Raw genomic sequence first — 25,713 nt, forward strand, 5'->3', positions numbered from 1 at the left:
GTGTTTCTGCAGTGCCAGTAAACCACATTGAAAGGGGAATTAGCTCAAATGGTAGAGCGCTTGCTTAGCATGCGAGAGGTAGTGGGATCGATGCCCATATTCTCCACAAGGTTCACCTTTGCATCTTGAATTTACATCATTCCCAGTGAAAACCTTGTTGTAACTTTACATTTTTTTCCATATCTAAGCAAAGAAACCGACGAGGATGGGCTTCGAACCCACGAGTGCAGAGCACAATGGATTAGCAGTCCATCCTTAACATCTCACGTTTGCATCATCCCCAGTGAAAATCTTGTCATAACGTAACATTTTGCTTTATCTAACCTGTGTTTCTGCAGTGCCAGTAAACCACGTTGAAAGGGGAATTAGCTCAAATGGTAGAGCGCTTGCTTAGCATGCGAGAGGTAGTGGGATTGATGCCCATATTCTCCACAAGGTTCACCTTTGCATCTTGAATTTACATCATTCCCAGTGAAAACCTTGTTGTAACTTTACATTTTTTTCAATATCTAAGCAAAGAAACATTCCTACACAACGACGAGGATGGGATTCGAACCCACGCGTGCAGAGCACAATGGATTAGCAGTCCATCCTTAACATCTCACGTTTGCATCATCCCCAGTGAAAATCTTGTCATAACTTAACATTTTGCTTTATCTAACCTGTGTTTCTGCAGTGCCAGTAAGCCATGTTGAAAGGGGAATTAGCTCAAATGGTAGAGCGCTTGCTTAGCATGCGAGAGGTAGTGGGATCAATGCCCATATTCTCCGCAAGGTTCACCTTTGCATCTTGAATTTACATCATTCCCAGTGAAAACCTTGTTGTAACTTTACATTTTTTTCAATATCTAAGCAAAGAAACATTCCTACACAACGACGAGGATGGGATTCGAACCCACGTGTGCAGAGCACAATGGATTAGCAGTCCGTCCTTAACATCTCACGTTTGCATCATCCCCAGCGAAAATCTTGTCATAACTTAACATTTTGCTTTATCTAACCTGTGTTTCTGCCCAGTAAGCCATGTTGAAAGGGGAAATAGCACAAATGGTAGAGCCATGCAAGAGGTAGTGGGGTCGATGCCCACATTCTCCACAAGACTCTACTTTAGACCTTGAGCCAAGGTCATCCCTCGTCCAAATGTTGATAAGTAGGGTTAAAGATGTTGTCACTAAATAGGTTGTTTTGTAGACTTGCAAACAAAGCATAACTCACCATCACCTTAACCACTCGGCCATCTCGTCACTGAAAAGCATCATTAGGAGAAGACGAAAGAGAGTGTTATCAAAAGAAGATGATCATATGGAGTCTAACCCGCGTTGCAGCTGTGCCAGGAGGCCATGTTCACAGGGGAATTCTCCACAAGGTTGACCTTTGCATCTTGAATTTACATCATTCCCAGTGAAAACCTTGTTGTAACTTTACATTTTTTTCCATATCTAAGCAAAGAAACCGACGAGGATGGGCTTCGAACCCACGAGTGCAGAGCACAATGGATTAGCAGTCCATCCTTAACATCTCACGTTTGCATCATCCCCAGTGAAAATCTTGTCATAACGTAACATTTTGCTTTATCTAACCTGTGTTTCTGCAGTGCCAGTAAACCACATTGAAAGGGGAATTAGCTCAAATGGTAGAGCGCTTGCTTAGCATGCGAGAGGTAGTGGGATCGATGCCCATATTCTCCACAAGGTTCACCTTTGCATCTTGAATTTACATCATTCCCAGTGAAAACCTTGTTGTAACTTCACATTTTTTTCAATATCTAAGCAAAGAAACATTCCTACACAACGACGAGGATGGGATTCGAACCCAGGCGTGCAGAGCACAATGGATTAGCAGTCCATCCTTAACATCTCACGTTTGCATCATCCCCAGTGAAAATCTTGTCATAACGTAACATTTTGCTTTATCTAACCTGTGTTTCTGCAGTGCCAGTAAACCACATTGAAAGGGGAATTAGCTCAAATGGTAGAGTGCTTGCTTAGCATGCGAGAGGTAGTGGGATCGATGCCCATATTCTCCACAAGGTTCACCTTTGCATCTTGAATTTACATCATTCCCAGTGAAAACCTTGTTGTAACTTCACATTTTTTTCAATATCTAAGCAAAGAAACATTCCTACACAACGACGAGGATGGGATTCGAACCCACGCGTGCAGAGCACAATGGATTAGCAGTCCATCCTTAACATCTCACGTTTGCATCATCCCCAGTGAAAATCTTGTCATAACTTAACATTTTGCTTTATCTAACCTGTGTTTCTGCAGTGCCAGTAAACCACATTGAAAGGGGAATTAGCTCAAATGGTAGAGCGCTTGCTTAGCATGCGAGAGGTAGTGGGATCGATGCCCATATTCTCCACAAGGTTCACCTTTGCATCTTGAATTTACATCATTCCCAGTGAAAACCTTGTTGTAACTTCACATTTTTTTCAATATCTAAGCAAAGAAACATTCCTACACAACGACGAGGATGGGATTCGAACCCACGCGTGCAGAGCACAATGGATTAGCAGTCCATCCTTAACATCTCACGTTTGCATCATCCCCAGTGAAAATCTTGTCATAACTTAACATTTTGCTTTATCTAACCTGTGTTTCTGCAGTGCCAGTAAACCACATTGAAAGGGGAATTAGCTCAAATGGTAGAGCGCTTGCTTAGCATGCGAGAGGTAGTGGGATCGATGCCCATATTCTCCACAAGGTTCACCTTTGCATCTTGAATTTACATCATTCCCAGTGAAAACCTTGTTGTAACTTTACATTTTTTTCCATATCTAAGCAAAGAAACCGACGAGGATGGGCTTCGAACCCACGAGTGCAGAGCACAATGGATTAGCAGTCCATCCTTAACATCTCACGTTTGCATCATCCCCAGTGAAAATCTTGTCATAACGTAACATTTTGCTTTATCTAACCTGTGTTTCTGCAGTGCCAGTAAACCACATTGAAAGGGGAATTAGCTCAAATGGTAGAGCGCTTGCTTAGCATGCGAGAGGTAGTGGGATTGATGCCCATATTCTCCACAAGGTTCACCTTTGCATCTTGAATTTACATCATTCCCAGTGAAAACCTTGTTGTAACTTTACATTTTTTTCAATATCTAAGCAAAGAAACATTCCTACACAACGACGAGGATGGGATTCGAACCCACGCGTGCAGAGCACAATGGATTAGCAGTCCATCCTTAACATCTCACGTTTGCATCATCCCCAGTGAAAATCTTGTCATAACTTAACATTTTGCTTTATCTAACCTGTGTTTCTGCAGTGCCAGTAAGCCATGTTGAAAGGGGAATTAGCTCAAATGGTAGAGCGCTTGCTTAGCATGCGAGAGGTAGTGGGATCAATGCCCATATTCTCCGCAAGGTTCACCTTTGCATCTTGAATTTACATCATTCCCAGTGAAAACCTTGTTGTAACTTTACATTTTTTTCAATATCTAAGCAAAGAAACATTCCTACACAACGACGAGGATGGGATTCGAACCCACGCGTGCAGAGCACAATGGATTGGCAGTCCATCCTTAACATCTCACGTTTGCATCATCCCCAGTGAAAATCTTGTCATAACATAACATTTTGCTTTATCTAACCTGTGTTTCTGCCCAGTAAGCCATGTTGAAAGGGGAAATAGCACAAATGGTAGAGCCATGCAAGAGGTAGTGGGGTCGATGCCCACATTCTCCACAAGACTCTACTTTAGACCTTGAGCCAAGGTCATCCCTCGTCCAAATGTTGATAAGTAGGGTTAAAGATGTTGTCACTAAATAGGTTGTTTTGTAGACTTGCAAACAAAGCATAACTCACCATCACCTTAACCACTCGGCCATCTCGTCACTGAAAAGCATCATTAGGAGAAGACGAAAGAGAGTGTTATCAAAAGAAGATGATCATATGGAGTCTAACCCGCGTTGCAGCTGTGCCAGGAGGCCATGTTCACAGGGGAATTCTCCACAAGGTTGACCTTTGCATCTTGAATTTACATCATTCCCAGTGAAAACCTTGTTGTAACTTTACATTTTTTTCCATATCTAAGCAAAGAAACCGACGAGGATGGGCTTCGAACCCACGAGTGCAGAGCACAATGGATTAGCAGTCCATCCTTAACATCTCACGTTTGCATCATCCCCAGTGAAAATCTTGTCATAACGTAACATTTTGCTTTATCTAACCTGTGTTTCTGCAGTGCCAGTAAACCACATTGAAAGGGGAATTAGCTCAAATGGTAGAGCGCTTGCTTAGCATGCGAGAGGTAGTGGGATCGATGCCCATATTCTCCACAAGGTTCACCTTTGCATCTTGAATTTACATCATCCCCAGTGAAAATCTTGTCATAACTTAACATTTTGCTTTATCTAACCTGTGTTTCTGCAGTGCCAGTAAACCACATTGAAAGGGGAATTAGCTCAAATGGTAGAGCGCTTGCTTAGCATGCGAGAGGTAGTGGGATCGATGCCCATATTCTCCACGAGGTTCACCTTTGCATCTTGAATTTACATCATTCCCAGTGAAAACCTTGTTGTAACTTTACATTTTTTTCAATATCTAAGCAAAGAAACATTCCTACACAACGACGAGGATGGGATTCGAACCCACGCGTGCAGAGCACAATGGATTAGCAGTCCATCCTTAACATCTCACGTTTGCATCATCTCCAGTGAAAATCTTGTCATAACCTAACATTTTGCTTTATCTAACCTGTGTTTCTGCCCAGTAAGCCATGTTGAAAGGGGAAATAGCACAAATGGTAGAGCCATGCAAGAGGTAGTGGGGTCGATGCCCATATTCTCCACAAGACTCTACTTTAGACCTTGAGCCAAGGTCATCCCTCGTCCAAATGTTGATAAGTAGGGTTAAAGATGTTGTCACTAAATAGGTTGTTTTGTAGACTTGCAAACAAAGCATAACTCACCATCACCTTAACCACTCGGCCATCTCATCACTGAAAAGCATCATTAGGAGGAGACGAAAGAGAGTGTTATCAAAAGAAGATGATCATATGGAGTCTAACCCGCGTTGCAGCTGTGCCAGGAGGCCATGTTCACAGGGGAATTCTCCACAAGGTTGACCTTTGCATCTTGAATTTACATCATTCCCAGTGAAAACCTTGTTGTAATTTTACATTTTTTTCCATATCTAAGCAAAGAAACCGAGGAGGATGGGCTTCGAACCCACGAGTGCAGAGCACAATGGATTAGCAGTCCATCCTTAACATCTCACGTTTGCATCATCCCCAGTGAAAATCTTGTCATAACGTAACATTTTGCTTTATCTAACCTGTGTTTCTGCAGTGCCAGTAAACCACATTGAAAGGGGAATTAGCTCAAATGGTAGAGCGCTTGCTTAGCATGCGAGAGGTAGTGGGATCGATGCCCATATTCTCCACAAGGTTCACCTTTGCATCTTGAATTTACATCATTCCCAGTGAAAACCTTGTTGTAACTTTACATTTTTTTCAATATCTAAGCAAAGAAACATTCCTACACAACGACGAGGATGGGATTCGAACCCACGCGTGCAGAGCACAATGGATTAGCAGTCCATCCTTAACATCTCACGTTTGCATCATCCCCAGTGAAAATCTTGTCATAACTTAACATTTTGCTTTATCTAACCTGTGTTTCTGCCCAGTAAACCACATTGAAAGGGGAATTAGCTCAAATGGTAGAGTGCTTGCTTAGCATGCGAGAGGTAGTGGGATCGATGCCCATATTCTCCACAAGGTTCTCCTTTGCATCTTGAATTTACATCATTCCCAGTGAAAACCTTGTTGTAACTTTACATTTTTTTCAATATCTAAGCAAAGAAACATTCCTACACAACGACGAGGATGGGATTCGAACCCACGCGTGCAGAGCACAATGGATTAGCAGTCCATCCTTAACATCTCACGTTTGCATCATCCCCAGTGAAAATCTTGTCATAACTTAACATTTTGCTTTATCTAACCTGTGTTTCTGCAGTGCCAGTAAACCACATTGAAAGGGGAATTAGCTCAAATGGTAGAGCGCTTGCTTAGCATGCGAGAGGTAGTGGGATCGATGCCCATATTCTCCACGAGGTTCACCTTTGCATCTTGAATTTACATCATTCCCAGTGAAAACCTTGTTGTAACTTTACATTTTTTTCAATATCTAAGCAAAGAAACATTCCTACACAACGACGAGGATGGGATTCGAACCCACGCGTGCAGAGCACAATGGATTAGCAGTCCATCCTTAACATCTCACGTTTGCATCATCTCCAGTGAAAATCTTGTCATAACCTAACATTTTGCTTTATCTAACCTGTGTTTCTGCCCAGTAAGCCATGTTGAAAGGGGAAATAGCACAAATGGTAGAGCCATGCAAGAGGTAGTGGGGTCGATGCCCATATTCTCCACAAGACTCTACTTTAGACCTTGAGCCAAGGTCATCCCTCGTCCAAATGTTGATAAGTAGGGTTAAAGATGTTGTCACTAAATAGGTTGTTTTGTAGACTTGCAAACAAAGCATAACTCACCATCACCTTAACCACTCGGCCATCTCGTCACTGAAAAGCATCATTAGGAGGAGACGAAAGAGAGTGTTATCAAAAGAAGATGATCATATGGAGTCTAACCCGCGTTGCAGCTGTGCCAGGAGGCCATGTTCACAGGGGAATTCTCCACAAGGTTGACCTTTGCATCTTGAATTTACATCATTCCCAGTGAAAACCTTGTTGTAATTTTACATTTTTTTCCATATCTAAGCAAAGAAACCGACGAGGATGGGCTTCGAACCCACGAGTGCAGAGCACAATGGATTAGCAGTCCATCCTTAACATCTCACGTTTGCATCATCCCCAGTGAAAATCTTGTCATAACGTAACATTTTGCTTTATCTAACCTGTGTTTCTGCAGTGCCAGTAAACCACATTGAAAGGGGAATTAGCTCAAATGGTAGAGCGCTTGCTTAGCATGCGAGAGGTAGTGGGATCGATGCCCATATTCTACACAAGGTTGACCTTTGTATCTTGAATTTACATCATTCCCAGTGAAAACCTTGTTGTAACTTCACATTTTTTTCAATATCTAAGCAAAGAAACATTCCTACACAACGACGAGGATGGGATTCGAACCCACGCGTGCAGAGCACAATGGATTAGCAGTCCATCCTTAACATCTCACGTTTGCATCATCCCCAGTGAAAATCTTGTCATAACTTAACATTTTGCTTTATCTAACCTGTGTTTCTGCAGTGCCAGTAAACCACATTGAAAGGGGAAGTAGCTCAAATGGTAGAGCGCTTGCTTAGCATGCGAGAGGTAGTGGGATCGATGCCCATATTCTCCACAAGGTTCACCTTTGCATCTTGAATTTACATCATTCCCAGTGAAAACCTTGTAGTAACTTTACATTTTTTTCAATATCTAAGCAAAGAAACATTCCTAGAGAGTGTTATCAAAAGAAGATGATCATATGGAGTCTAACCCGCGTTGCAGCTGTGCCAGGAGGCCATGTTCACAGGGGAATTCTCCACAAGGTTCACCTTTGCATCTTGAATTTACATCATTCCCAGTGAAAACCTTGTTGTAACTTAACATTTTGCTTTATCTAACCTGTGTTTCTGCAGTGCCAGTACGCCATGCTGAAAGGGGAATTAGCTCAAATGGTAGAGCACTTGCTTAGCATGTGAGAGATATTTGGATCAATGCCCATATTCTCCACAAAGTTCACCTTTGCATCTTGAATTTACATCATTCCCAGTGAAAACCTTGTTGTAACTTTACATTTTTTTCCATATCTAAGCAAAGAAACATTCCTACACAACGACGAGGATGGGATTCGAACCCACGTGTGCAGAGCACAATGGATTAGCAGTCCGTCCTTAACATCTCACGTTTGCATCATCCCCAGCGAAAATCTTGTCATAACTTAACATTTTGCTTTATCTAACCTGTGTTTCTGCAGTGCCAGTAAGCCATGTTGAAAGGGGAATTAGCTCAAATGGTAGAGCGCTTGCTTAGCATGCGAGAGGTAGTGGGGTCAATGCCCATATTCTCCACAAGGTTCACCTTTGCATCTTGAATTTACATCATTCCCAGTGAAAACCTTGTTGTAACTTTACATTTTTTTCAAGATCTAAGCAAAGAAACATTCCTACACAACGACGAGGATGGGATTCGAACCCACGTGTGCAGAGCACAATGGATTAGCAGTCCGTCCTTAACATCTCACGTTTGCATCATCCCCAGCGAAAATCTTGTCATCACTTAACATTTTGCTTTATCTAACCTGTGTTTCTGCCCAGTAAGCCATGTTGAAAGGGGAAATAGCACAAATGGTAGAGCCATGCAAGAGGTAGTGGGGTCGATGCCCACATTCTCCACAAGACTCTACTTTAGACCTTGAGCCAAGGTCATCCCTCGTCCAAATGTTGATAAGTAGGGTTAAAGATGTTGTCACTAAATAGGTTGTTTTGTAGACTAGCAAACAAAGCATAACTCACCATCACCTTAACCACTCGGCCATCTCGTCACTGAAAAGCATCATTAGGAGAAGACGAAAGAGAGTGTTATCAAAAGAAGATGATCATATGGAGTCTAACCCGCGTTGCAGCTGTGCCAGGAGGCCATGTTCACAGGGGAATTCTCCACAAGGTTGACCTTTGCATCTTGAATTTACATCATTCCCAGTGAAAACCTTGTTGTAATTTTACATTTTTTTCCATATCTAAGCAAAGAAACCGACGAGGATGGGCTTCGAACCCACGAGTGCAGAGCACAATGGATTAGCAGTCCATCCTTAACATCTCATGTTTGCATCATCCCCAGTGAAAATCTTGTCATAACTTAACATTTTGCTTTATCTAACCTGTGTTTCTGCCCAGTAAACCACATTGAAAGGGGAATTAGCTCAAATGGTAGAGTGCTTGCTTAGCATGCGAGAGGTATTGGGATCGATGCCCATATTCTCCACAAGGTTCACCTTTGCATCTTGAATTTACATCATTCCCAGTGAAAACCTTGTTGTAACTTAACATTTTGCTTTATCTAACCTGTGTTTCTGCAGTGCCAGTAAGCCATGCTGAAAGGGGAATTAGCTCAAATGGTAGAGCACTTGCTTAGCATGCGAGAGATAGTTGGATCAATGCCCATATTCTCCACAAGGTTCACCTTTGCATCTTGAATTTACATCATTCCCAGTGAAAACCTTGTTGTAACTTTACATTTTTTTCCATATCTAAGCAAAGAAACATTCCTACACAACGACGAGGATGGGATTCGAACCCACGCGTGCAGAGCACAATGGATTAGCAGTCCGTCCTTAACATCTCACGTTTGCATCATCCCCAGCGAAAATCTTGTCATCACTTAACATTTTGCTTTATCTAACCTGTGTTTCTGCCCAGTAAGCCATGTTGAAAGGGGAAATAGCACAAATGGTAGAGCCATGCAAGAGGTAGTGGGGTCGATGCCCACATTCTCCACAAGACTCTACTTTAGACCTTGAGCCAAGGTCATCCCTCGTCCAAATGTTGATAAGTAGGGTTAAAGATGTTGTCACTAAATAGGTTGTTTTGTAGACTAGCAAACAAAGCATAACTCACCATCACCTTAACCACTCGGCCATCTCGTCACTGAAAAGCATCATTAGGAGAAGACGAAAGAGAGTGTTATCAAAAGAAGATGATCATATGGAGTCTAACCCGCGTTGCAGCTGTGCCAGGAGGCCATGTTCACAGGGGAATTCTCCACAAGGTTGACCTTTGCATCTTGAATTTACATCATTCCCAGTGAAAACCTTGTTGTAACTTTACATTTTTTTCCATATCTAAGCAAAGAAACCGAGGAGGATGGGCTTCGAACCCACGAGTGCAGAGCACAATGGATTAGCAGTCCATCCTTAACATCTCACGTTTGCATCATCCCCAGTGAAAATCTTGTCATAACGTAACATTTTGCTTTATCTAACCTGTGTTTCTGCAGTGCCAGTAAACCACATTGAAAGGGGAATTAGCTCAAATGGTAGAGCGCTTGCTTAGCATGCGAGAGGTAGTGGGATCGATGCCCATATTCTCCACAAGGTTCACCTTTGCATCTTGAATTTACATCATTCCCAGTGAAAACCTTGTTGTAACTTTACATTTTTTTCAATATCTAAGCAAAGAAACATTCCTACACAACGACGAGGATGGGATTCGAACCCACGCGTGCAGAGCACAATGGATTAGCAGTCCATCCTTAACATCTCACGTTTGCATCATCCCCAGTGAAAATCTTGTCATAACTTAACATTTTGCTTTATCTAACCTGTGTTTCTGCCCAGTAAACCACATTGAAAGGGGAATTAGCTCAAATGGTAGAGTGCTTGCTTAGCATGCGAGAGGTAGTGGGATCGATGCCCATATTCTCCACAAGGTTCACCTTTGCATCTTGAATTTACATCATTCCCAGTGAAAACCTTGTTGTAACTTTACATTTTTTTCAATATCTAAGCAAAGAAACATTCCTACACAACGACGAGGATGGGATTCGAACCCACGCGTGCAGAGCACAATGGATTAGCAGTCCATCCTTAACATCTCACGTTTGCATCATCTCCAGTGAAAATCTTGTCATAACCTAACATTTTGCTTTATCTAACCTGTGTTTCTGCCCAGTAAGCCATGTTGAAAGGGGAAATAGCACAAATGGTAGAGCCATGCAAGAGGTAGTGGGGTCGATGCCCATATTCTCCACAAGACTCTACTTTAGACCTTGAGCCAAGGTCATCCCTCGTCCAAATGTTGATAAGTAGGGTTAAAGATGTTGTCACTAAATAGGTTGTTTTGTAGACTTGCAAACAAAGCATAACTCACCATCACCTTAACCACTCGGCCATCTCGTCACTGAAAAGCATCATTAGGAGGAGACGAAAGAGAGTGTTATCAAAAGAAGATGATCATATGGAGTCTAACCCGCGTTGCAGCTGTGCCAGGAGGCCATGTTCACAGGGGAATTCTCCACAAGGTTGACCTTTGCATCTTGAATTTACATCATTCCCAGTGAAAACCTTGTTGTAATTTTACATTTTTTTCCATATCTAAGCAAAGAAACCGACGAGGATGGGCTTCGAACCCACGAGTGCAGAGCACAATGGATTAGCAGTCCATCCTTAACATCTCACGTTTGCATCATCCCCAGTGAAAATCTTGTCATAACGTAACATTTTGCTTTATCTAACCTGTGTTTCTGCAGTGCCAGTAAACCACATTGAAAGGGGAATTAGCTCAAATGGTAGAGCGCTTGCTTAGCATGCGAGAGGTAGTGGGATCAATGCCCATATTCTCCACAAGGTTGACCTTTGTATCTTGAATTTACATCATTCCCAGTGAAAACCTTGTTGTAACTTCACATTTTTTTCAATATCTAAGCAAAGAAACATTCCTACACAACGACGAGGATGGGATTCGAACCCACGCGTGCAGAGCACAATGGATTAGCAGTCCATCCTTAACATCTCACGTTTGCATCATCCCCAGTGAAAATCTTGTCATAACTTAACATTTTGCTTTATCTAACCTGTGTTTCTGCAGTGCCTGTAAACCACATTGAAAGGGGAATTAGCTCAAATGGTAGAGCGCTTGCTTAGCATGCGAGAGGTAGTGGGATCGATGCCCATATTCTCCACAAGGTTCACCTTTGCATCTTGAATTTACATCATTCCCAGTGAAAACCTTGTTGTAACTTTACATTTTTTTCAATATCTAAGCAAAGAAACATTCCTAGAGAGTGTTATCAAAAGAAGATGATCATATGGAGTCTAACCCGCGTTGCAGCTGTGCCAGGAGGCCATGTTCACAGGGGAATTCTCCACAAGGTTCACCTTTGCATCTTGAATTTACATCATTCCCAGTGAAAACCTTGTTGTAACTTAACATTTTGCTTTATCTAACCTGTGTTTCTGCAGTGCCAGTAAGCCATGCTGAAAGGGGAATTAGCTCAAATGGTAGAGCACTTGCTTAGCATGCGAGAGATAGTTGGATCAATGCCCATATTCTCCACAAGGTTCACCTTTGCATCTTGAATTTACATCATTCCCAGTGAAAACCTTGTTGTAACTTTACATTTTTTTCCATATCTAAGCAAAGAAACATTCCTACACAACGACGAGGATGGGATTCGAACCCACGTGTGCAGAGCACAATGGATTAGCAGTCCGTCCTTAACATCTCACGTTTGCATCATCCCCAGCGAAAATCTTGTCATAACTTAACATTTTGCTTTATCTAACCTGTGTTTCTGCAGTGCCAGTAAGCCATGTTGAAAGGGGAATTAGCTCAAATGGTAGAGCGCTTGCTTAGCATGCGAGAGGTAGTGGGGTCAATGCCCATATTCTCCACAAGGTTCACCTTTGCATCTTGAATTTACATCATTCCCAGTGAAAACCTTGTTGTAACTTTACATCTTTTTCCATATCTAAGCAAAGAAACATTCCTACACAACGACGAGGATGGGATTCGAACCCACGTGTGCAGAGCACAATGGATTAGCAGTCCGTCCTTAACATCTCACGTTTGCATCATCCCCAGCGAAAATCTTGTCATAACTTAACATTTTGCTTTATCTAACCTGTGTTTCTGCAGTGCCAGTAAGCCATGTTGAAAGGGGAATTAGCTCAAATGGTAGAGCGCTTGCTTAGCATGCGAGAGGTAGTGGGATCAATGCCCATATTCTCCACAAGGTTCACCTTTGCATCTTGAATTTACATCATTCCCAGTGAAAACCTTGTTGTAACTTTACATTTTTTTCAAGATCTAAGCAAAGAAACATTCCTACACAACGACGAGGATGGGATTCGAACCCACGTGTGCAGAGCACAATGGATTAGCAGTCCGTCCTTAACATCTCACGTTTGCATCATCCCCAGCGAAAATCTTGTCATAATTTAACATTTTGCTTTATCTAACCTGTGTTTCTGCCCAGTAAGCCATGTTGAAAGGGGAAATAGCACAAATGGTAGAGCCATGCAAGAGGTAGTGGGGTCGATGCCCACATTCTCCACAAGACTCTACTTTAGACCTTGAGCCAAGGTCATCCCTCGTCCAAATGTTGATAAGTAGGGTTAAAGATGTTGTCACTAAATAGGTTGTTTTGTAGACTAGCAAACAAAGCATAACTCACCATCACCTTAACCACTCGGCCATCTCGTCACTGAAAAGCATCATTAGGAGAAGACGAAAGAGAGTGTTATCAAAAGAAGATGATCATATGGAGTCTAACCCGCGTTGCAGCTGTGCCAGGAGGCCATGTTCACAGGGGAATTCTCCACAAGGTTGACCTTTGCATCTTGAATTTACATCATTCCCAGTGAAAACCTTGTTGTAATTTTCCATTTTTTTCCATATCTAAGCAAAGAAACCGACGAGGATGGGCTTCGAACCCACGAGTGCAGAGCACAATGGATTAGCAGTCCATCCTTAACATCTCACGTTTGCATCATCCCCAGTGAAAATCTTGTCATAACTTAACATTTTGCTTTATCTAACCTGTGTTTCTGCCCAGTAAACCACGTTGAAAGGGGAATTAGCTCAAATGGTAGAGTGCTTGCTTAGCATGCGAGAGGTATTGGGATCGATGCCCATATTCTCCACAAGGTTCACCTTTGCATCTTGAATTTACATCATTCCCAGTGAAAACCTTGGTGTAACTTTAGCTTTTTTCCATATCTAAGCAAAGAAACAATCCTACACGACGACGAGGATGGGATTCGAACCCACGCGTGCAGAGCACAATGGATTAGCAGTCCATCCTTAACATCTCACGTTTGCATCATCCCCAGTGAAAATCTTGTCATAACGTAACATTTTGCTTTATCTAACCTGTGTTTCTGCAGTGCCAGTAAACCACATTGAAAGGGGAATTAGCTCAAATGGTAGAGCGCTTGCTTAGCATGCGAGAGGTAGTGGGATCGATGCCCATATTCTCCACAAGGTTCACCTTTGCATCTTGAATTTACATCATTCCCAGTGAAAACCTTGTTGTAACTTTACATTTTTTTCAATATCTAAGCAAAGAAACATTCCTACACAACGACGAGGATGGGATTCGAACCCACGCGTGCAGAGCACAATGGATTAGCAGTCCATCCTTAACATCTCACGTTTGCATCATCCCCAGTGAAAATCTTGTCATAACTTAACATTTTGCTTTATCTAACCTGTGTTTCTGCCCAGTAAACCACATTGAAAGGGGAATTAGCTCAAATGGTAGAGTGCTTGCTTAGCATGCGAGAGGTAGTGGGATCGATGCCCATATTCTCCACAAGGTTCACCTTTGCATCTTGAATTTACATCATTCCCAGTGAAAACCTTGTTGTAACTTTACATTTTTTTCAATATCTAAGCAAAGAAACATTCCTACACAACGACGAGGATGGGATTCGAACCCACGCGTGCAGAGCACAATGGATTAGCAGTCCATCCTTAACATCTCACGTTTGCATCATCTCCAGTGAAAATCTTGTCATAACCTAACATTTTGCTTTATCTAACCTGTGTTTCTGCCCAGTAAGCCATGTTGAAAGGGGAAATAGCACAAATGGTAGAGCCATGCAAGAGGTAGTGGGGTCGATGCCCATATTCTCCACAAGACTCTACTTTAGACCTTGAGCCAAGGTCATCCCTCGTCCAAATGTTGATAAGTAGGGTTAAAGATGTTGTCACTAAATAGGTTGTTTTGTAGACTTGCAAACAAAGCATAACTCACCATCACCTTAACCACTCGGCCATCTCGTCACTGAAAAGCATCATTAGGAGGAGACGAAAGAGAGTGTTATCAAAAGAAGATGATCATATGGAGTCTAACCCGCGTTGCAGCTGTGCCAGGAGGCTATGTTCACAGGGGAATTCTCCACAAGGTTGACCTTTGCATCTTGAATTTACATCATTCCCAGTGAAAACCTTGTTGTAATTTTACATTTTTTTCCATATCTAAGCAAAGAAACCGACGAGGATGGGCTTCGAACCCACGAGTGCAGAGCACAATGGATTAGCAGTCCATCCTTAACATCTCACGTTTGCATCATCCCCAGTGAAAATCTTGTCATAACGTAACATTTTGCTTTATCTAACCTGTGTTTCTGCAGTGCCAGTAAACCACATTGAAAGGGGAATTAGCTCAAATGGTAGAGCGCTTGCTTAGCATGCGAGAGGTAGTGGGATCAATGCCCATATTCTCCACAAGGTTGACCTTTGTATCTTGAATTTACATCATTCCCAGTGAAAACCTTGTTGTAACTTCACATTTTTTTCAATATCTAAGCAAAGAAACATTCCTACACAACGACGAGGATGGGATTCGAACCCACGCGTGCAGAGCACAATGGATTAGCAGTCCATCCTTAACATCTCACGTTTGCATCATCCCCAGTGAAAATCTTGTCATAACTTAACATTTTGCTTTATCTAACCTGTGTTTCTGCAGTGCCTGTAAACCACATTGAAAGGGGAATTAGCTCAAATGGTAGAGCGCTTGCTTAGCATGCGAGAGGTAGTGGGATCGATGCCCATATTCTCCACAAGGTTCACCTTTGCATCTTGAATTTACATCATTCCCAGTGAAAACCTTGTTGTAACTTTACATTTTTTTCAATATCTAAGCAAAGAAACATTCCTAGAGAGTGTTATCAAAAGAAGATGATCATATGGAGTCTAACCCGCGTTGCAGCTGTGCCAGGAGGCCATGTTCACAGGGGAATTCTCCACAAGGTTCACCTTTGCATCTTGAATTTACATCATTCCCAGTGAAAACCTTGTTGTAACTTAACATTTTGCTTTATCTAACCTGTGTTTCTGCAGTGCCAGTAAGCCATGCTGAAAGGGGAATTAGCTCAAATGGTAGAGCACTTGCTTAGCATGCGAGAGATAGTTGGATCAATGCCCATATTCTCCACAAGGTTCACCTTTGCATCTTGAATTTACATCATTCCCAGTGAAAACCTTGTTGTAACTTTACATTTTTTTCCATATCTAAGCAAAGAAACATTCCTACACAACGACGAGGATGGGATTCGAACCCACGTGTGCAGAGCACAATGGATTAGCAGTCCGTCCTTAACATCTCACGTTTGCATCATCCCCAGCGAAAATCTTGTCATAACTTAACATTTTGCTTTATCTAACCTGTGTTTCTGCAGTGCCAGTAAGCCATGTTGAAAGGGGAATTAGCTCAAATGGTAGAGCGCTTGCTTAGCATGCGAGAGGTAGTGGGGTCAATGCCCATATTCTCCACAAGGTTCACCTTTGCATCTTGAATTTACATCATTCCCAGTGAAAACCTTGTTGTAACTTTACATTTTTTTCAAGATCTAAGCAAAGAAACATTCCTACACAACGACGAGGATGGGATTCGAACCCACGTGTGCAGAGCACAATGGATTAGCAGTCCGTCCTTAACATCTCACGTTTGCATCATCCCCAGCGAAAATCTTGTCATCACTTAACATTTTGCTTTATCTAACCTGTGTTTCTGCCCAGTAAGCCATGTTGAAAGGGGAAATAGCACAAATGGTAGAGCCATGCAAGAGGTAGTGGGGTCGATGCCCACATTCTCCACAAGACTCTACTTTAGACCTTGAGCCAAGGTCATCCCTCGTCCAAATGTTGATAAGTAGGGTTAAAGATGTTGTCACTAAATAGGTTGTTTTGTAGACTAGCAAACAAAGCATAACTCACCATCACCTTAACCACTCGGCCATCTCGTCACTGAAAAGCATCATTAGGAGAAGACGAAAGAGAGTGTTATCAAAAGAAGATGATCATATGGAGTCTAACCCGCGTTGCAGCTGTGCCAGGAGGCCATGTTCACAGGGGAATTCTCCACAAGGTTGACCTTTGCATCTTGAATTTACATCATTCCCAGTGAAAACCTTGTTGTAATTTTACATTTTTTTCCATATCTAAGCAAAGAAACCGACGAGGATGGGCTTCGAACCCACGAGTGCAGAGCACAATGGATTAGCAGTCCATCCTTAACATCTCACGTTTGCATCATCCCCAGTGAAAATCTTGTCATAACTTAACATTTTGCTTTATCTAACCTGTGTTTCTGCCCAGTAAACCACGTTGAAAGGGGAATTAGCTCAAATGGTAGAGTGCTTGCTTAGCATGCGAGAGGTATTGGGATCGATGCCCATATTCTCCACAAGGTTCACCTTTGCATCTTGAATTTACATCATTCCCAGTGAAAACCTTGTTGTAACTTAACATTTTGCTTTATCTAACCTGTGTTTCTGCAGTGCCAGTAAGCCATGCTGAAAGGGGAATTAGCTCAAATGGTAGAGCACTTGCTTAGCATGCGAGAGATAGTTGGATCAATGCCCATATTCTCCACAAGGTTCACGTTTGCATCTTGAATTTACATCATTCCCAGTGAAAACCTTGTTGTAACTTTACATTTTTTTCCATATCTAAGCAAAGAAACATTCCTACACAACGACGAGGATGGGATTCGAACCCACGTGTGCAGAGCACAATGGATTAGCAGTCCGTCCTTAACATCTCACGTTTGCATCATCCCCAGCGAAAATCTTGTCATAACTTAACATTTTGCTTTATCTAACCTGTGTTTCTGCAGTGCCAGTAAGCCATGTTGAAAGGGGAATTAGCTCAAATGGTAGAGCGCTTGCTTAGCATGCGAGAGGTAGTGGGATCAATGCCCATATTCTCCACAACGTTCACCTTTGCATCTTGAATTTACATCATTCCCAGTGAAAACCTTGTTGTAACTTTACATTTTTTTCAATATCTAAGCAAAGAAACATTCCTACACAACGACGAGGATGGGATTCGAACCCACGTGTGCAGAGCACAATGGATTAGCAGTCCGTCCTTAACATCTCACGTTTGCATCATCCCCAGCGAAAATCTTGTCATCACTTAACATTTTGCTTTATCTAACCTGTGTTTCTGCCCAGTAAGCCATGTTGAAAGGGGAAATAGCACAAATGGTAGAGCCATGCAAGAGGTAGTGGGGTCGATGCCCACATTCTCCACAAGACTCTACTTTAGACCTTGAGCCAAGGTCATCCCTCGTCCAAATGTTGATAAGTAGGGTTAAAGATGTTGTCACTAAATAGGTTGTTTTGTAGACTAGCAAACAAAGCATAACTCACCATCACCTTAACCACTCGGCCATCTCGTCACTGAAAAGCATCATTAGGAGAAGACGAAAGAGAGTGTTATCAAAAGAAGATGATCATATGGAGTCTAACCCGCGTTGCAGCTGTGCCAGGAGGCCATGTTCACAGGGGAATTCTCCACAAGGTTGACCTTTGCATCTTGAATTTACATCATTCCCAGTGAAAACCTTGTTGTAATTTTACATTTTTTTCCATATCTAAGCAAAGAAACCGACGAGGATGGGCTTCGAACCCACGAGTGCAGAGCACAATGGATTAGCAGTCCATCCTTAACATCTCACGTTTGCATCATCCCCAGTGAAAATCTTGTCATAACTTAACATTTTGCTTTATCTAACCTGTGTTTCTGCCCAGTAAACCACGTTGAAAGGGGAATTAGCTCAAATGGTAGAGTGCTTGCTTAGCATGCGAGAGGTATTGGGATCGATGCCCATATTCTCCACAAGGTTCACCTTTGCATCTTGAATTTACATCATTCCCAGTGAAAACCTTGGTGTAACTTTAGCTTTTTTCCATATCTAAGCAAAGAAACAATCCTACACGACGACGAGGATGGGATTCGAACCCACGCGTGCAGAGCACAATGGATTAGCAGTCCATCGCCTTAACCACTCGGCCACCTCGTCACCAAAAACTAATATTAGGACAAGACGAAAGAGAGTGTTATCATAAGAAGCTGCTTATGCGGAATCTGACCCATGCGGAGCTGCAGTGCCAGGAAGCCATGTTCACAGGGGAAATAGCACAAATGGTAGAGCCATGCAAGAGGTAGTGGGGTCGATGCCCACATTCTCCACAAGACTCTACTTTAGACCTTGAGCCAAGGTCATCCCTAGTCCAAATGTTGATAAGTAGGGTTAAAGATGTTGTCACTAAATAGGTTGTTTTGTAGACTTGCAAACAAAGCATAACTCACCATCACCTTAACCACTCGGCCATCTCGTCACTGAAAAGCATCATTAGGAGAAGACAAAAGAGAGTGTTATCAAAAGAAGATGATCATATGGAGTCTAACCCGTGTTGCAGCTGTGCCAGGAGGCCATGTTCACAGGGGAATTCTCCACAAGGTTGACCTTTGCATCTTGAATTTACATCATTCCCAGTGAAAACCTTGTTGTAACTTTACATTTTTTTCAAGATCTAAGCAAAGAAACATTCCTACACAACGACGAGGATGGGATTCGAACCCACGTGTGCAGAGCACAATGGATTAGCAGTCCGTCCTTAACATCTCACGTTTGCATCATCCCCAGCGAAAATCTTGTCATAACTTAACATTTTGCTTTATCTAACCTGTGTTTCTGCAGTGCCAGTAAGCCATGTTGAAAGGGGAATTAGCTCAAATGGTAGAGCGCTTGCTTAGCATGCGAGAGGTAGTGGGGTCGATGCCCACATTCTCCACAAGACTCTACTTTAGACCTTGAGCCAAGGTCATCCCTAGTCCAAATGTTGATAAGTAGGGTTAAAGATGTTGTCACTAAATAGGTTGTTTTGTAGACTTGCAAACAAAGCATAACTCACCATCACCTTAACCACTCGGCCATCTCGTCACTGAAAAGCATCATTAGGAGAAGACAAAAGAGAGTGTTATCAAAAGAAGATGATCATATGGAGTCTAACCCGTGTTGCAGCTGTGCCAGGAGGCCATGTTCACAGGGGAATTCTCCACAAGGTTGACCTTTGCATCTTGAATTTACATCATTCCCAGTGAAAACCTTGTTGTAATTTTACATTTTTTTCCATATCTAAGCAAAGAAACCGACGAGGATGGGCTTCGAACCCACGAGTGCAGAGCACAATGGATTAGCAGTCCATCCTTAACATCTCACGTTTGCATCATCCCCAGTGAAAATCTTGTCATAACTTAACATTTTGCTTTATCTAACCTGTGTTTCTGCCCAGTAAACCACGTTGAAAGGGGAATTAGCTCAAATGGTAGAGTGCTTGCTTAGCATGCGAGAGGTATTGGGATCGATGCCCATATTCTCCACAAGGTTCACCTTTGCATCTTGAATTTACATCATTCCCAGTGAAAACCTTGTTGTAACTTAACATTTTGCTTTATCTAACCTGTGTTTCTGCAGTGCCAGTAAGCCATGCTGAAAGGGGAATTAGCTCAAATGGTAGAGCACTTGCTTAGCATGCGAGAGATAGTTGGATCAATGCCCATATTCTCCACAAGGTTCACCTTTGCATCTTGAATTTACATCATTCCCAGTGAAAACCTTGTTGTAACTTTACATTTTTTTCCATATCTAAGCAAAGAAACATTCCTACACAACGACGAGGATGGGATTCGAACCCACGTGTGCAGAGCACAATGGATTAGCAGTCCGTCCTTAACATCTCACGTTTGCATCATCCCCAGCGAAAATCTTGTCATAACTTAACATTTTGCTTTATCTAACCTGTGTTTCTGCAGTGCCAGTAAGCCATGTTGAAAGGGGAATTAGCTCAAATGGTAGAGCGCTTGCTTAGCATGCGAGAGGTAGTGGGATCATTGCCCATATTCTCCACAAGGTTGACCTTTGCATCTTGAATTTACATCATTCCCAGTGAAAACCTTGTTGTAACTTTACATTTTTTTCAAGATCTAAGCAAAGAAACATTCCTACACAACGACGAGGATGGGATTCGAACCCACGTGTGCAGAGCACAATGGATTAGCAGTCCGTCCTTAACATCTCACGTTTGCATCATCCCCAGCGAAAATCTTGTCATCACTTAACATTTTGCTTTATCTAACCTGTGTTTCTGCCCAGTAAGCCATGTTGAAAGGGGAAATAGCACAAATGGTAGAGCCATGCAAGAGGTAGTGGGGTCGATGCCCACATTCTCCACAAGACTCTACTTTAGACCTTGAGCCAAGGTCATCCCTCGTCCAAATGTTGATAAGTAGGGTTAAAGATGTTGTCACTAAATAGGTTGTTTTGTAGACTAGCAAACAAAGCATAACTCACCATCACCTTAACCACTCGGCCATCTCGTCACTGAAAAGCATCATTAGGAGAAGACGAAAGAGAGTGTTATCAAAAGAAGATGATCATATGGAGTCTAACCCGCGTTGCAGCTGTGCCAGGAGGCCATGTTCACAGGGGAATTCTCCACAAGGTTGACCTTTGCATCTTGAATTTACATCATTCCCAGTGAAAACCTTGTTGTAATTTTACATTTTTTTCCAGATCTAAGCAAAGAAACCGACGAGGATGGGCTTCGAACCCACGAGTGCAGAGCACAATGGATTAGCAGTCCATCCTTAACATCTCACGTTTGCATCATCCCCAGTGAAAATCTTGTCATAACTTAACATTTTGCTTTATCTAACCTGTGTTTCTGCCCAGTAAACCACGTTGAAAGGGGAATTAGCTCAAATGGTAGAGTGCTTGCTTAGCATGGGAGAGGTATTGGGATCGATGCCCATATTCTCCACAAGGTTCACCTTTGCATCTTGAATTTACATCATTCCCAGTGAAAACCTTGGTGTAACTTTAGCTTTTTTCCATATCTAAGCAAAGAAACAATCCTACACGACGACGAGGATGGGATTCGAACCCACGCGTGCAGAGCACAATGGATTAGCAGTCCATCGCCTTAACCACTCCGCCACCTCGTCACCAAAAACTGATATTAGGACAAGACGAAAGAGAGTGTTATCATAAGAAGCTGCTTATGCGGAATCTGACCCATGCGGAGCTGCAGTGCCAGGAAGCCATGTTCACAGGGGAAATAGCACAAATGGTAGAGCCATGCAAGAGGTAGTGGGGTCGATGCCCACATTCTCCACAAGACTCTACTTTAGACCTTGAGCCAAGGTCATCCCTAGTCCAAATGTTGATAAGTAGGGTTAAAGATGTTGTCACTAAATAGGTTGTTTTGTAGACTTGCAAACAAAGCATAACTCACCATCACCTTAACCACTCGGCCATCTCGTCACTGAAAAGCATCATTAGGAGAAGACAAAAGAGAGTGTTATCAAAAGAAGATGATCATATGGAGTCTAACCCGTGTTGCAGCTGTGCCAGGAGGCCATGTTCACAGGGGAATTCTCCACAAGGTTGACCTTTGCATCTTGAATTTACATCATTCCCAGTGAAAACCTTGTTGTAACTTTACATTTTTTTCAAGATCTAAGCAAAGAAACATTCCTACACAACGACGAGGATGGGATTCGAACCCACGTGTGCAGAGCACAATGGATTAGCAGTCCGTCCTTAACATCTCACGTTTGCATCATCCCCAGCGAAAATCTTGTCATCACTTAACATTTTGCTTTATCTAACCTGTGTTTCTGCCCAGTAAGCCATGTTGAAAGGGGAAATAGCACAAATGGTAGAGCCATGCAAGAGGTAGTGGGGTCGATGCCCACATTCTCCACAAGACTCTACTTTAGACATTGAGCCAAGGTCATCCCTCGTCCAAATGTTGATAAGTAGGGTTAAAGATGTTGTCACTAAATAGGTTGTTTTGTAGACTAGCAAACAAAGCATAACTCACCATCACCTTAACCACTCGGCCATCTCGTCACTGAAAAGCATCATTAGGAGAAGACGAAAGAGAGTGTTATCAAAAGAAGATGATCATATGGAGTCTAACCCGCGTTGCAGCTGTGCCAGGAGGCCATGTTCACAGGGGAATTCTCCACAAGGTTGACCTTTGCATCTTGAATTTACATCATTCCCAGTGAAAACCTTGTTGTAATTTTACATTTTTTTCCATATCTAAGCAAAGAAACCGACGAGGATGGGCTTCGAACCCACGAGTGCAGAGCACAATGGATTAGCAGTCCATCCTTAACATCTCACGTTTGCATCATCCCCAGTGAAAATCTTGTCATAACTTAACATTTTGCTTTATCTAACCTGTGTTTCTGCCCAGTAAACCACGTTGAAAGGGGAATTAGCTCAAATGGTAGAGTGCTTGCTTAGCATGCGAGAGGTATTGGGATCGATGCCCATATTCTCCACAAGGTTCACCTTTGCATCTTGAATTTACATCATTCCCAGTGAAAACCTTGGTGTAACTTTAGCTTTTTTCCATATCTAAGCAAAGAAACAATCCTACACGACGACGAGGATGGGATTCGAACCCACGCGTGCAGAGCACAATGGATTAGCAGTCCATCGCCTTAACCACTCGGCCACCTCATCACCAAAAACTGATATTAGGACAAGACGAAAGAGAGTGTTATCATAAGAAGCTGCTTATGCGGAATCTGACCCATGCGGAGCTGCAGTGCCAGGAAGCCATGTTCACAGGGGAAATAGCACAAATGGTAGAGCCATGCAAGAGGTAGTGGGGTCGATGCCCACATTCTCCACAAGACTCTACTTTAGACCTTGAGCCAAGGTCATCCCTAGTCCAAATGTTGATAAGTAGGGTTAAAGATGTTGTCACTAAATAGGTTGTTTTGTAGACTTGCAAACAAAGCATAACTCACCATCACCTTAACCACTCGGCCATCTCGTCACTGAAAAGCATCATTAGGAGAAGACAAAAGAGAGTGTTATCAAAAGAAGATGATCATATGGAGTCTAACCCGTGTTGCAGCTGTGCCAGGAGGCCATGTTCACAGGGGAATTCTCCACAAGGTTGACCTTTGCATCTTGAATTTACATCATTCCCAGTGAAAACCTTGTTGTAACTTTACATTTTTTTCAAGATCTAAGCAAAGAAACATTCCTACACAACGACGAGGATGGGATTCGAACCCACGTGTGCAGAGCACAATGGATTAGCAGTCCGTCCTTAACATCTCACGTTTGCATCATCCCCAGCGAAAATCTTGTCATCACTTAACATTTTGCTTTATCTAACCTGTGTTTCTGCCCAGTAAGCCATGTTGAAAGGGGAAATAGCACAAATGGTAGAGCCATGCAAGAGGTAGTGGGGTCGATGCCCACATTCTCCACAAGACTCTACTTTAGACATTGAGCCAAGGTCATCCCTCGTCCAAATGTTGATAAGTAGGGTTAAAGATGTTGTCACTAAATAGGTTGTTTTGTAGACTAGCAAACAAAGCATAACTCACCATCACCTTAACCACTCGGCCATCTCGTCACTGAAAAGCATCATTAGGAGAAGACGAAAGAGAGTGTTATCAAAAGAAGATGATCATATGGAGTCTAACCCGCGTTGCAGCTGTGCCAGGAGGCCATGTTCACAGGGGAATTCTCCACAAGGTTGACCTTTGCATCTTGAATTTACATCATTCCCAGTGAAAACCTTGTTGTAATTTTACATTTTTTTCCATATCTAAGCAAAGAAACCGACGAGGATGGGCTTCGAACCCACGAGTGCAGAGCACAATGGATTAGCAGTCCATCCTTAACATCTCACGTTTGCATCATCCCCAGTGAAAATCTTGTCATAACTTAACATTTTGCTTTATCTAACCTGTGTTTCTGCCCAGTAAACCACGTTGAAAGGGGAATTAGCTCAAATGGTAGAGTGCTTGCTTAGCATGCGAGAGGTATTGGGATCGATGCCCATATTCTCCACAAGGTTCACCTTTGCATCTTGAATTTACATCATTCCCAGTGAAAACCTTGGTGTAACTTTAGCTTTTTTCCATATCTAAGCAAAGAAACAATCCTACACGACGACGAGGATGGGATTCGAACCCACGCGTGCAGAGCACAATGGATTAGCAGTCCATCGCCTTAACCACTCGGCCACCTCATCACCAAAAACTGATATTAGGACAAGACGAAAGAGAGTGTTATCATAAGAAGCTGCTTATGCGGAATCTGACCCATGCGGAGCTGCAGTGCCAGGAAGCCATGTTCACAGGGGAAATAGCACAAATGGTAGAGCCATGCAAGAGGTAGTGGGGTCGATGCCCACATTCTCCACAAGACTCTACTTTAGACCTTGAGCCAAGGTCATCCCTAGTCCAAATGTTGATAAGTAGGGTTAAAGATGTTGTCACTAAATAGGTTGTTTTGTAGACTTGCAAACAAAGCATAACTCACCATCACCTTAACCACTCGGCCATCTCGTCACTGAAAAGCATCATTAGGAGAAGACAAAAGAGAGTGTTATCAAAAGAAGATGATCATATGGAGTCTAACCCGTGTTGCAGCTGTGCCAGGAGGCCATGTTCACAGGGGAATTCTCCACAAGGTTGACCTTTGCATCTTGAATTTACATCATTCCCAGTGAAAACCTTGTTGTAACTTAACATTTTGCTTTATCTAACCTGTGTTTCTGCAGTGCCAGTAAGCCATGCTGAAAGGGGAATTAGCTCAAATTGTAGAGCACTTGCTTAGCATGCGAGAGATAGTTGGATCAATGCCCATATTCTCCACAAGGTTCACCTTTGCATCTTGAATTTACATCATTCCCAGTGAAAACCTTGTTGTAACTTTACATTTTTTTCCATATCTAAGCAAAGAAACATTCCTACACAACGACGAGGATGGGATTCGAACCCACGAGTGCAGAGCACAATGGATTAGCAGTCCATCCTTAACATCTCACGTTTGCATCATCCCCAGTGAAAATCTTGTCATAACTTAACATTTTGCTTTATCTAACCTGTGTTTCTGCCCAGTAAACCACATTGAAAGG

The 25,713-nt window shown here is 42.6% G+C and overlaps 4 non-coding genes across 4 annotated transcripts; all 4 read right to left on the reverse strand.

The window, feature by feature from the left end:
• Positions 1 to 18,688: 18,688 nt before the first annotated feature.
• Positions 18,689 to 18,770, reverse strand: trnas-gcu (transfer RNA serine (anticodon GCU)). The gene has a single exon. It is a non-coding gene; the product is annotated as a tRNA-Ser (tRNA).
• Positions 18,771 to 21,675: 2,905 nt separating this feature from the next.
• trnas-gcu (transfer RNA serine (anticodon GCU)) lies at positions 21,676 to 21,757 on the reverse strand. Its single transcript has one exon. It is a non-coding gene; the product is annotated as a tRNA-Ser (tRNA).
• Positions 21,758 to 23,209: 1,452 nt separating this feature from the next.
• On the reverse strand, positions 23,210 to 23,291 carry trnas-gcu (transfer RNA serine (anticodon GCU)). The gene has a single exon. It is a non-coding gene; the product is annotated as a tRNA-Ser (tRNA).
• Positions 23,292 to 24,743: 1,452 nt separating this feature from the next.
• trnas-gcu (transfer RNA serine (anticodon GCU)) lies at positions 24,744 to 24,825 on the reverse strand. The gene has a single exon. It is a non-coding gene; the product is annotated as a tRNA-Ser (tRNA).
• Positions 24,826 to 25,713: the final 888 nt, after the last annotated feature.

Source organism: Labrus bergylta, chromosome 14 (genome assembly GCF_963930695.1).
Source record: "Labrus bergylta chromosome 14, fLabBer1.1, whole genome shotgun sequence".
NCBI lineage: Eukaryota > Metazoa > Chordata > Actinopteri > Labriformes > Labridae > Labrus > Labrus bergylta.